We start from the raw sequence: 12465 nt of genomic DNA, 5'->3' as shown, positions 1-12465 counted from the left end.
TTTTAAACGTCCATAACTTTCTCATATGACATTTAAAATAAATAAAAAATCATCATAGTAAAAGCGTAAGACACAATGGTGAATACATATAACATAATGATCTGAAACGTAAAACACAATGGAAACTACAAATTACAATGACTTGAACGTGATACACATGAACATAATACTATTTTTCTCAAATTAGGTGAATGCCATATGTCAATTCCGAACAAAAGATAATAAACGTATTACATAATGACTAAAACGAAACAAAAAGACAATTCGTGAGCACAAAAACACAATGACAAACAAAAAGACAATTGTTGAGCACAAAGACAAAATGACGAACAAAAAGACACAATTATGTAATATTTGTTTTAATTTTTATATTTAATATGTGTATCAATTGAAAAACACAATAAACAAAATCTATAACACAATGCATAGAAAAACCCAATTAAAAAACACAATGAACAATCAAATAACACAATAAGAAAAAACCCACTATTTTTTTTATTTTTATATTACAATATGATATTCATATTAAAGATAAAAAGACTTGTTATTATGGTGAATTGGTTTAAAAAAATGTCATGTGAAAAAGTTATGGAAGTTTTAAAATGATGGGGGAATTGACATGTGTCTTGCATGTGAAGAGAGAAAGTCATCATAAGTGGGTTATTACCTTAATGTCATTATCATCAATTTTTATTCTTAATCTCCATCATCCAAATCTAATATCAATGAATTAGATTCTTTCTCACCCTTCTTATTTTTGTTGTACTTTGTATTTTAATAAGGGTAAGGTTAAAATACAAAGTACAAACAAAATGTGAAGGGTGAGAATGAATCTAATTAATTGATCTTAAATTTGGATGGTGGAGACTAATTGAAGAATAAAATTTGATGAGAATGACATTAAGGTAATAATCCGCTTATGATGACTTTCTCTCTCCATATGCAAGTCACATATCAATTCCCCCCATCATTTTAAAACTTCCATAAATTTTTCATAAGTCATTTTAAAAAAAAAAACTCACCATAATAATAAGCGTTTTTTTTATCTTTAATACGAATATCATATTGTTATATAAAAATAAAAAAATAGTGTTTTTTTTATATTGTGTTATTTGGTTCTTTATTGTATTTTTAATTGGGTTTTTCTATGCATTGTGTTATAGATTTTGGTTATTATGTTTTTCAATTGATACCCATATTAAAGATAAAAATTAAATAAAGATTACATCATTTGTCTTTTTGTTCGTCATATGTCTTTGCGCTTAACATTTGTGTTTCTACTATCATTTTGTTTTAGTTATTCTGTAATGCGTTCATGGTTTTTTGTTCGAAATTGACATGTGACATTCACTTAATTTTATAAAAATAATATTATGTGCATTGTGTATTACGTTCAGGTCATTGTGTAATATGTAGTTTCCTTTATGTTTTACGTTTTAGGTCATTGTTTATATGTATTCACCATTGTGTCTTACGTTTCAGGTCAATGTTTAATATGTATTTACCATTGTGTCTTACGTTTCAGGTCATTGTGTTTTAGGTAGTAGATAATTTCTTGGTATTTTTCATTATATTTACATATTATTGTTACACAACGCTGTTATTAGTACTTTAAAAACATAATGATAAGTTGAAAGACACAATGACCAAAAAAACATAATGACAAACAGAAAGACACAATGACGAAAAATGACACAATGACGTAATTTTTGTTCTACTTTCTATATAACAAAATTATACTCATATTAAAGATAACAAAACGCTTGTTATTATGGTGAATGTTTTATTTTTTTAAATATCATATGAGAAAGTTATATACGTTTTAAAATGATGGAAGAATTAACATGTGACTTGCATGTGGGGAGAGAATGCGTACTATTACTGTTATACAATTTTTCCTTTAGTCATCACTTGAAATATGTTAAAAAATTATGGTTCTCACACTTCTCATTTTTGTTGGCATTTGTAGAATAACCAGCCCTAGTTGTTGTTGTTGTTAGTAGTAGTTTGAGGCCCTATGTTAAAGGGGTTTCTTAAAGTTTTTGTGTTTAATCGTTTTGCTATTTTATATTTGCAATGATTTGTTTTTATTTTTAACTTAGGTTTGCTTTGTTTTAATAAGAATATATTAGTTTGTTATGTTCATTAATTTTATTAAGATTTGGGCTCTTTCAATTGATATGTGTTGGTTTTTTGGATTTTTAACGAACGAATACAAACGAACACGAACATGTTGATTTTTTTAAATGAATAAACACGAACACAAATAGTTACCAAATGAAAAGGGAACGATTGATGTAGGTGACGATGATTGTTGATGCATGAGAAGGGATGTTGACGATGGTGGGTAGTAATCGGAAGTTAACCGGTGATGGATGGGATAGACCGTCGACAGATAATATGTAAAGAGAAATTAAATTAGCCTTTGATGATGAAAATGTTTTATTAATTAATTAAATGTTATAAGCCATTTAAGGGTTATACGGGTTTGGTGAGACCCATGACACGCGAAAATTATTGTTTGATGATATTGGGTTATTTCATAAATAAACAGATATTATAACATGTTTAAGGGCAATCTGTGTTTGGTAAGACCCACGACCAACGAAAATTATTGTTTGATTATGAAAGAGTTTCGCAAATAAATAATATTTTATAACCTATTTAAGGACTATCCGGATTTGTACCCGCAAATTCGGGTAAAATGTATAAGAAGTAAGCAATCTAGTTGCTTGAGAGGGGGTAAGAAACAACAAAAGCGTGACACATAAGATATTTTGATAGACATTCATATAGATAGATTATCTTTATTATTATTATTGTTGTTGTTGTTATTATTATTATTATTTTTATTTGTTTATTTCTTTGCTGGTTAGTCCATGTGATGGACCTTGTGTTTCCTTACACTATTGATCATATATGTATGGTTTTGGAGCTTAGGTGTGTTTGAAAACAATGTCCTCTTTATTCTTAGAATAGAGGTACGGTTGCTGACATCTCATTCTTCACAGACTCTGTTAATAGCCTTGTTATTAATGAGAATTTTACTGTGTTTGATTAATTGATTGAACTTTTTGATAGTATAAGTTTCCAATACCTGCATAAAACATAGAACCTAAAATTTCGTATATGAAAAAAAAATTAAACTTTAACCATGATTCTAGTTTTGTTTGCCAACATATGATCCGCCTTATGCGTTAACCGTCAACGTAGATAATCATCTTGGAAGTCGGCCTTATTTCGTCGAGAGTCAACAGTTCATCAAGTTAGCTTTGAAAGAATCAACTTTTATTAAACCACACTATCAAAAATGTTAACTTAGGAAAAAAGGTAACATAAAGTTGAGATCCAGCACGACTTGGCTAGCGTATGAGTAAATCACCTCTAACTTCTGTCTCTGAGTTAGTGTGGATGTCCAAAATTAAGGAGGCTCAAAACTGACTAGCAAACGATAAACTTTCGCCATAAATGAAGTACTTTTAATGGGTTAATTAAGGGAAAGCAGACTCGCCCGTCACAACCCTGTTAACTATAAGAATCGCGAGCTACCCATCCCATTTACTCGATCCGAACATGAACTGACCTGGAATCGAACTACCATACTATGTCCTGTTGCTTCCCTGGTCTGACTGGAACTATTACTAAATGAGATTTCTAGACCACGTTGATTGTACCAGCTTGAGTGAAGGAAGTTGTAGTAGAAAGAAGAAGGCATCATTGCCTAACCAGTCAAATCAGTCACCAGGGTAAAACATGGCAAGTCCTGATATAAAGATGTTTCTTGGTAAAGATGGCTTGCTTCTCTGTTCACGAGGAATGATTGTAAACCAATTGTTGATAGAGATGATTAGCTTAGGAAGCTAGACTTTCTTCTCTACTCATTTTGGAAAGCAAATATGACTTCTATCTCTTCTCAGTTCTCTAGGGAAGGTAGGATTACTTAAGCTTATCCATCACTTCATCATCAGATTTCCAGGGGATTAATCCTAAAGAGTAGAAGGAGTAGTTAATGTTAGGCTAACATCACTCATTTCACATTTTAAGTAGCTGTGGGCACCCGACTTTCTGCTTTCTCACAAGATCTATGTCGCTAGTAGTATATTAGGTTCTCTAAGGAAAGGTTACCTAAATAACTTCTTCTAACCACTACCTAGTTCTCTTTCATCAATTGATATGGAAATAGCCCCACATCCTCTCCCCTCGATCTATTTACTTGTTGAAGGCAAAAGCTCTTACCCTTATGATATGTGAATGGTTTTACAACAACAAGCACGCGAACTCGCTCTCATAGATAGGCTATGGGCTAGAGGAATGAAGACTATAAAGCATGAAATCCAGGATCTTTCAGAAAATGGATTCCTATTCGAAGAGTACATAACCATATGGATAAGCTCAAACTAACCTGTCCATTTAGGATCAAATTTGATATTTTTCTTAAGAGGTATCGGGAAGGAATTGGAATGGAATAATTACGATTCAGACAGAAGAAAAGGTTTTTGATTGATTCAAACACTATACCTATAGGATAGAGGAAGAGGAAAAAAATGAATATTTCACATAGTCCCTCTTTATAACGAAAAAACTTTCCATCTAGTAAAACTTCAATAAAACATTTTTTTTCTTTTTTCATTTTAGCATCACCGGACTACTCTGTTGACTCCTTCATAATTAATATAAATAGCTTTAGAGTACTTATACTATGTCTCTAGTCAAAGTCATGCCAAATATTGGTCTTATAGCCCCCAAGTCTTCCGTCTCTTAACATATATGTTGATTTCATTCATATGTAGAATCTCATGCACCATTCCTTTACATAAATGATCAGAATTAAATTAATATCGCCTCACTTCTTGCGTCAACCCATACAATTAACTTTTCTCTAACTGGCAGCAAAATTTTCCTTCCATTTTCTAAAAATTGTTGAGAATGTACCACCTATAATGATACAATGCATATACATTATAATTTAATTTAAGAGCTGCTTGATAGCCTCTTGATGATTTTATTAAGAGACGACATTTGAATCACTTAGATGTACAGTGTGTTTGGTTCACTAAAAAATTCATTAAAAATCTTAATAGGTAATTTTGAGAAACATGTTGAATGATTAGAGGCTACCTCTTAATCAGTTAGTTCTTTAGTGATTCAACACAAGATTTTCAAACAACACCTTAGTCAAAGATAATAACAAGTAAAACTCTATATGACACTAATCTAGGATAAACATAACAAACTAGAAAAAAACAATATCTCCGTCAAGTGAATAGGCCCGGTTTGGGCATAGGGCAAATTGGAAAACCGGTCGAGGCACAAAAAACTATATATATATATATTTGTTTAAATTATTGTTTATGAAATAGGTATAAATCTTAATCTCTTATTATATATTAGGTTCAATAATTTTTTTTAACAATAATCCATTTGAGGTATTGGGTCAAACTAAATTTAAAATAAATAATAATAATAGATAAATATACATGGGGCAGTGGTCGATTGAATTTATAAACATTGAGAGGCTAGAGGACGATTCCAAAATCCTAGTTGTGATCTTTGGAAGACCAAAACCTATCGAGTATTAAATATGAGATTATCAACCAAATCCTAATTGTGACCTCCAAAATCCTAATAATAAGGAATGCTATAATTTTTTAATTTTTTTCTTTTTGACTTTGTGTACTGATTGAAGATTTGAATCATTATAATTAAATGATTGTCAGATTGTGATATATTGATACCTATCTAGTTATCTTGTACGTTAATTATTACTTTTTAGTTAAGTAGATACATCTCGACGTTATTTGAGATTGTGAGGGAAAACGGTTTGGGACTTTAGGTCATTCGGTCCCGTATTATCACACTCAAGTACTCACTGATCACTTTCGTAACCAACACAAACGTGTCGAAAAGAAGGTTACGAAATACTGCTTTTGTGAAACAAATAAGTACTAATGGCGGAAACACTAACACTTAAGTAATTGCTTAACGAACAGAAATGTAACACACACAAAGAGACTCAAAATATTTCCATTTAATATTATGAAGGATACAAATGAAAAATCATTTAGGGTTTCTAGGTTAAATGTATGAATTTGTAGCGGCTTTTCAGTACGAAGATATTCGTTTTAGGAAAGAGACAGCTGTCAAATCACAATATTCGCTCTGGGTCCGTTGTCATAGGTGTGGTCTAAAGTTTCCTTAAATAGGCCTGCCCTGACACCTTCTAGAAACCTTAATCATTTATTCTTAACATATTTAAACATATTACAAAATATTACAAGTGTAAACAGGTCTTCGAGTAAGCTTGTAAGCTTTTGTCCTTGTCGAGCAAACCTGGTAACCATTAAGTGTGCTTGGAACAGTTCTCCGAGTAAGCTTTACTTAGAATATTTTCCTTAGAAAATATTCATCAAGTAGACTTCAATATTCATGATAATATCAAACTTTGCTCGATATATATCCTACGAGCAAACTTGTTCTTCTTGGATCCCTTCAACCTTTTATAACTTAACTTACTTGAACAAGTTCAAGTGTGTTGGTGAAACTGTAGCTTGCTCGAGGTTGAACCTTGCTCGTTAGAAGTCCTTAGAGTAATTTCTTTAATAACTTCCTTCAAGTTTGCTTGGACCAGTGTTTATTCACAAACCTTGCTCGATCCACCAAATTACTTGGTTTCAGCTTGGTTTAGTCAAGGGTTTGCTCTGAAACCAATCTTACTTGACTTGAAGAACAACCTTGCTTGATGAAGTGTAGCTTGCTCGAACTAACACTTTGAAGACTTCAGGAAGATAACCTTGCTCGTTTAGGCAAAACACCTTGCTTGACTATGTTTTAGCTTGCTAGGATACCTAAGTTTGCTTGGTTTCCATACTTAGCCATTTTCCAAGGAGTTTGAGAAGATTCCAACTTCCTTAGTCATTTTCTTATCCCAACAATATCCCCTAGATTGGAACAAACTCAGCTGCACCAAAACACTTGTTGATTATATACAGTTTTCAAAATACACTTCAAAATTTCCAAAAGCAAGATTACATTACTTTAAAGAAAAGTTTACATAGGAGAATTCTGTCACATGGACATTACAAAATAAATTTAACAGAAAGATAAATAAGTCTTCATATTCTTAAGCTCCCACTTTCTCTCCTTCTGTCAAACTTTACAGCAGCAACCTTTTCTTTAAAATGTAAGGTCTCCCTGTGGTGTGGATGTTGAGAAGGAAGATTCCATCTGATTATCTCCTCAAGATCCTCCACATGAAGGCACTCTAAGTCTATGTCATGCATGCCCAAGGCCAGTCCATCAGAATTTCTTAACTTAAAGGATTGGTCTTTTGGTTCAAAGACTATCTTAGAAATCCTGCCATTTTTAGGACCTCATAGTTGGGCCTGGTCATCTGGTGCCTCATACTGATACACTCTCTCATGTTGGCAACGGGCTTGAATATGTTCTTACATTTTGTAAGATGCTTCAATCATTATTATATCATTCATCTTCCTTTTCCTTTTTACTTCTTTCAAAGTTTGAGAGTTCCAGCTTCCTCTTCTTATTTAGCAAAGGAAATCCTTCCTAGACTGTTCTTTCAAATATCTAGAGAGTTCATTCCTTTGTTGTCCAACAAACCTTTGTCTGCCCTGATAATCATACAAATTCATTCTTGCCATTTCCTCCCATTTTTCCTTCTCAAAATCCCGAAAATCATCCTTGATTAATCTTCTTTAAAGCACCACTAGACATAATGAGTTTCAAAGTTTTTGTTCTTAGCATCAAAATATAGCTTCTTTGGTAGGTCCACATTAGTTGGTGGCGTTTGTTTTCTATGAAGTGTAGATCTTGTAGTGGGTATTGGGACACTTACAGTGGATACCCTTGGAGTATATTTCTTTTTAGCAACTGGTCTTCTCACATGCCCAGTTTGTTCAAATATATTTACACTTTGAGCTTTTGACATCATGATCAGCTTCAAATAGTCTCCCCCTTCGTTGGCTAGTGTAGTAATCATTTCCATTGTTTCTTTATCAAGTCTTTCAGTGGGGGGAGATCTTGGTGCTTGAATAGGTTCCCCCTTGGTCCACACTGGAAGGAAAACAATCTCCTTTGTTCTTCCTCTAACTTCTCCCACTTATCTTTCTTAGTATAATACAGTTCTTTCAATTGGGCTTTACCAAGATTGTCAAATACATTCTCTACCATGCCCTTACTCATCATTAATCCCTTCAAGGTTTTAATTCTGTTTTCGTCTTCCCAGGGCAGCATGTTCACTCTTTCAACCGGTTCTTCTTTTACTTGAATCAGAGGAGGAGTCTGAGTTGGTTTTGACTTGCTTTCCTTCTCCTCATTGTATTTTCTAAGCTCAGACTCATATAAGTTTAGTTTTTCTTTAGAGCTCGTCTTTTTCACTTCCCCCCCTCTCCTCTTGCTGTCATCAACCTTTGTAACAACACTTCTTTTTCTTCTTCCCACATCCTTTTCTCCTTCTCAGCCAAAGTTATTAATCTTGATTTTCTTTTCACAGAGTTGGATCCAGAATGAACTTTCTCTGATATTTTATTGAATTTTGCCTCAACATCCTTTTTACTCATATTGATAAGCTGTTCAACACTAACACCATTATCAATAAAAAATTTGCATTTTCCTCAATACTTGCTGTATAATTGATCAATTTTGTCTTTCTCATCAGCAGCTTTCTTCTTTAACCTTTCCTTCTCCTCTCTTTCAATTCTTTCCTTATTTGAATTGTATACACCTTCAAGATCATCATAGCTCATGTGGCTTAATTTTTTGTCAGAGAAGTTGTGAAGCCTTAGATAATCTAAATATCTTTGGGTGTTCTTGTTCTTTTTCTACCTTAACTTCTTGAGTTCTTTAATCTTTTCTTCAAGTAGAGCATCCAACTCTTCATCAATCATTACAACCAAAGTTTCAAATTCTTTTCCATGATTCCTTAGAATTATAATTTTGGGATTTCCCTCTTAGCATCATTAAGCATAGTTTGAAATTATTTCTGTGAACTTCAGTCATGTTCACATGAGGAGAGTCATGTGCCTCTTCATCTTCATCATCTGATAAATCAATCTGAGCATCAATCTTCGGTTCATCTTCAAATTCATCAGGTTTTATATATTTAATAGGCACAACATGAATATAGCTGTTTTTCTTTTTGGGCATTGCCTCATCAGGTATTTTATTACCGAACCTCTTTCTTTTCCTCAAATATTTGACCACATAAGATGGCCAACTCTTTTCATCTTTGCTAATTTTATCAATCAAGCTTTGATTCATCATCTCACTGGCCTTTTTTACCATCTCATATTGAATTGTTTTGGCATCATAGATGTCAGACACCAACTGCCTATCAGAATTTTCAATATCAGGCTTATCAGTAGCAGTAGGTATGGTTTTTTCATGCTCAGGAGATTTTGATTTTATTTATGGGTATTTGGGTTGCTGGGATTTGTAAATCACTGTCGCAAGAGAGTTGTTAGCTTCCTCAGTCTGCTGCAACCTCAGCAACCCTTCGATTACTTCATGATCAATTTCCCCTTTCTCTTCATAAAGCTTCCTATTCACATCAATCTCCTCCATAATAACTCTCTGCGCTTAAAGTTCTTTATCAGATAAAAACCTTGCAATCATTTCTCTCTGCAACCTTCTCCAACAATGTTATCATGTCTTTTGATGGCCTCCTCAGCAGACTCAGCCACAAACAAGATTTCATCACTGGATTGAATCTTTTTAAGCTTTCGGGGTTGCAGTTGGTCCTCGTGTTCAGTCACTGGTTTTCCTTTTATCCTCCTTTTCTCATCATCAACATTTTTAGGCCTGGATGGACCTACTTCCCTCACCATTGTGGGTGGAAAGTTGGCAATTCCATCAAATAGTTTGTTAAGCTTATCATCCACCTCTTTTAACCTTGATGTCACATCATCATCATCAAGTAATTCCTCAGTCTTGTTAGTTATGGCTACAGTTTCACCTGGGATCACCATCTCTTCAGTTCCACTGTCAGCCTCAACTATTTTGTCAGTTTGTGCCTCAGTCAAATCATCATCTAGTTGTTTTTCAGCCTCATTCACAATATCCACCTCCCTCTCATTCTCATTTACTACAATCTTTTCCACCACCAAATCATCATTCTCATTTAAGTTGTATTCTTGGACAACCTCTTCAGATACATCAGCCTCATAACTATCAACACTTCTCTCCTCCTAATCATCCACCTCCTCCTCACTTCCATACATATCAACAAGGTATTTTAACACATAATCATTCACAGTGTCATCTGTACCAGATACAGGAAAATTCTCCCCCTGTTTTGATGCAGCTGAGGTATTCTCAACCTCATTGACCAGGGTTTAAATTTTTGACAGAGCTTGTTCTAATTGTAATTGTAAATCAACATTCCTATTCTTCAACTCCTCATTCTCCCTCCTCAAATCAACATTTTAAATGAGTACATCCATATGTCTATCCAGCAATCTCATTCTAGCATAATGGGAAAGGGAGTTTATTGGTGTGATTGGAAATGGGTCAGGAATTTAGATTTGGCGAGTTTAATGATATAAGATTTCTATAATGTTTTCACTGGTTGGTGGTAATGGGTTTCTGGTTTGTAGTGTGGGTGTGTGTGTATGTATGATTTGGAAAGTTGGGATATGTGGTTGGTCAGATTTTTGGGAGTGTGTTGGTGATTGGTATGGTGTGTTGGGTTGGTTTATAACATGGGCTAGGATGTATTAAGTATTTAAGGCTCATGTTCAGGTTGGTATGGTATTTGGGTTTGAGTATGGGTATGAGTTTGGGATTGGTTTTGGGTTTGGGTATTGGTTTGAGTTTATGTATGGGGTTGCGATGAAGTTGATGGGGATGGAATGTATGGGTCTTGGGTTTGGTATTGGGGTGGTGAGTGGGTTTGGGGTGAGGTGGATGGTGTAGGAATAGGGTAACCAAAGGTTTACGTCTCCCCCCTGAGCTTGATCCGTCACATCACTTACCACAACATTTACATTCACAGTCTCCTCCTCTTGCACAAAAACTTGATCACCATCATCATCTCCACCATCATTATCATCATCGGAATCAGAATTCCCATCAACATCCTCACTATAATCCTCATCACTAGTCACCCTTTGTGAATATGGTACCTCCATCATCTCCATATTATTATCAATTACCCATGGGAGAATATCATATTCAACCTCAGGATCAAAATTACTTGTAGCCCCCAACCTTGCAATTCTTCTATAAATTTTTGGGTCTTGCAATACATGTGTTATGCCCAAGGTTGGTAGATCAAGGCAAAGAAAGTTGAATATGATTTGTAAAAATCTGGGATAGAACAAAAGGCTGTCATCCCTCCCCTTTCTTAAATTAACCACCAGGCCTTCAAACATAAGTCTTGAATAGTTTAATGTCCGGTTTTATACGATTGTAACAGTAGCATTTGCAGTTTCCCTGATCGTGAGGTTCCAAGTACCCCTCCTCGGTGTAAAGCACTGTATAATATGATGTATAATAAATCTATACAAGATGGGAAACATCCCCTTCTTGAATTGCCCTTCATGAACATATACTTGATAACCCGTTGTCTTTTGGAAAATCCTCAAAAATCTCTGGGTAGTAAAGTGTATAGGAGCATCCACATTATCATGTAGTTGGAGACTGGCCAGTATCAAATTTTCAGTGATCTCTGTCTCATGGCCAACTACAGTTGCTAAAATTTGTCTACCATGTTCATCATTTTCCAATTGGACAGAATTCCAGAAATCCAAATGGTGGTTTCTGTATATGATAGGCTTTCAGTAAACAAGAAACGAAGATTTGAGCGTAGTAGCCATTGTTGGGATGAGAAAAATACCAAAAGAAGATTGGAATCTTCTCAACCTCTTTGAAAACGGCTAAGTTTAGAAATTGAGCAAGCTCAGGCTTCCCAGCAAGCTTTTACTTATCCTAGAAAGGTATTTTGCTTTCCCAACAAGGTTCTCTTATAGAATTACTCTTAAGTAATAAACCGAGCAAGGTTCGCTTTGTCTAACAAGATTGTTCTTCAAGTCAAGAAAGGTTTGTTTCCTAGCAAAATCTTGACTAAACCAAGATGAAACCAAGTCTTTTGGTAAATCTAGCAAGGTTTATTCTTAATAAACAATGGTCCCAGCAAACTTGAAGGAAGTTGACCAAGAACTTACTTAAAGACTTCTACCGAGCAAGGTTCAACTCCGAGCAAGCTACAGTGTTACTAGCACACCTAGGTTTGTTCAATAAGTTAAGAATAAAAAAGGGTTGAAGGGATTTCTGAAGAACAAGTTTGTTCGTAGGACTATATCGAGCAAAGTTTGATATGGTCAAGAGGATTGAAGTCTGCTAGGTGAATATTTTCTAAGGAAAATATTCTAAGTAAAGTTTGCCCAGAGAACTGTTCCCCCAGCACACTTTGGTTACCAGGTCTGCTCGATGAAGACAAATGCTACAAAG

This window comes from Bidens hawaiensis, unplaced genomic scaffold (assembly GCF_021521415.1).
Source record: "Bidens hawaiensis isolate Kalapana, Puna unplaced genomic scaffold, B.hawaiensis_p1.1 tig00071997_1, whole genome shotgun sequence".
Classification (NCBI taxonomy): Eukaryota; Viridiplantae; Streptophyta; class Magnoliopsida; order Asterales; family Asteraceae; genus Bidens; species Bidens hawaiensis.
Note: the sequence above shows the minus strand (reverse complement) of the source record.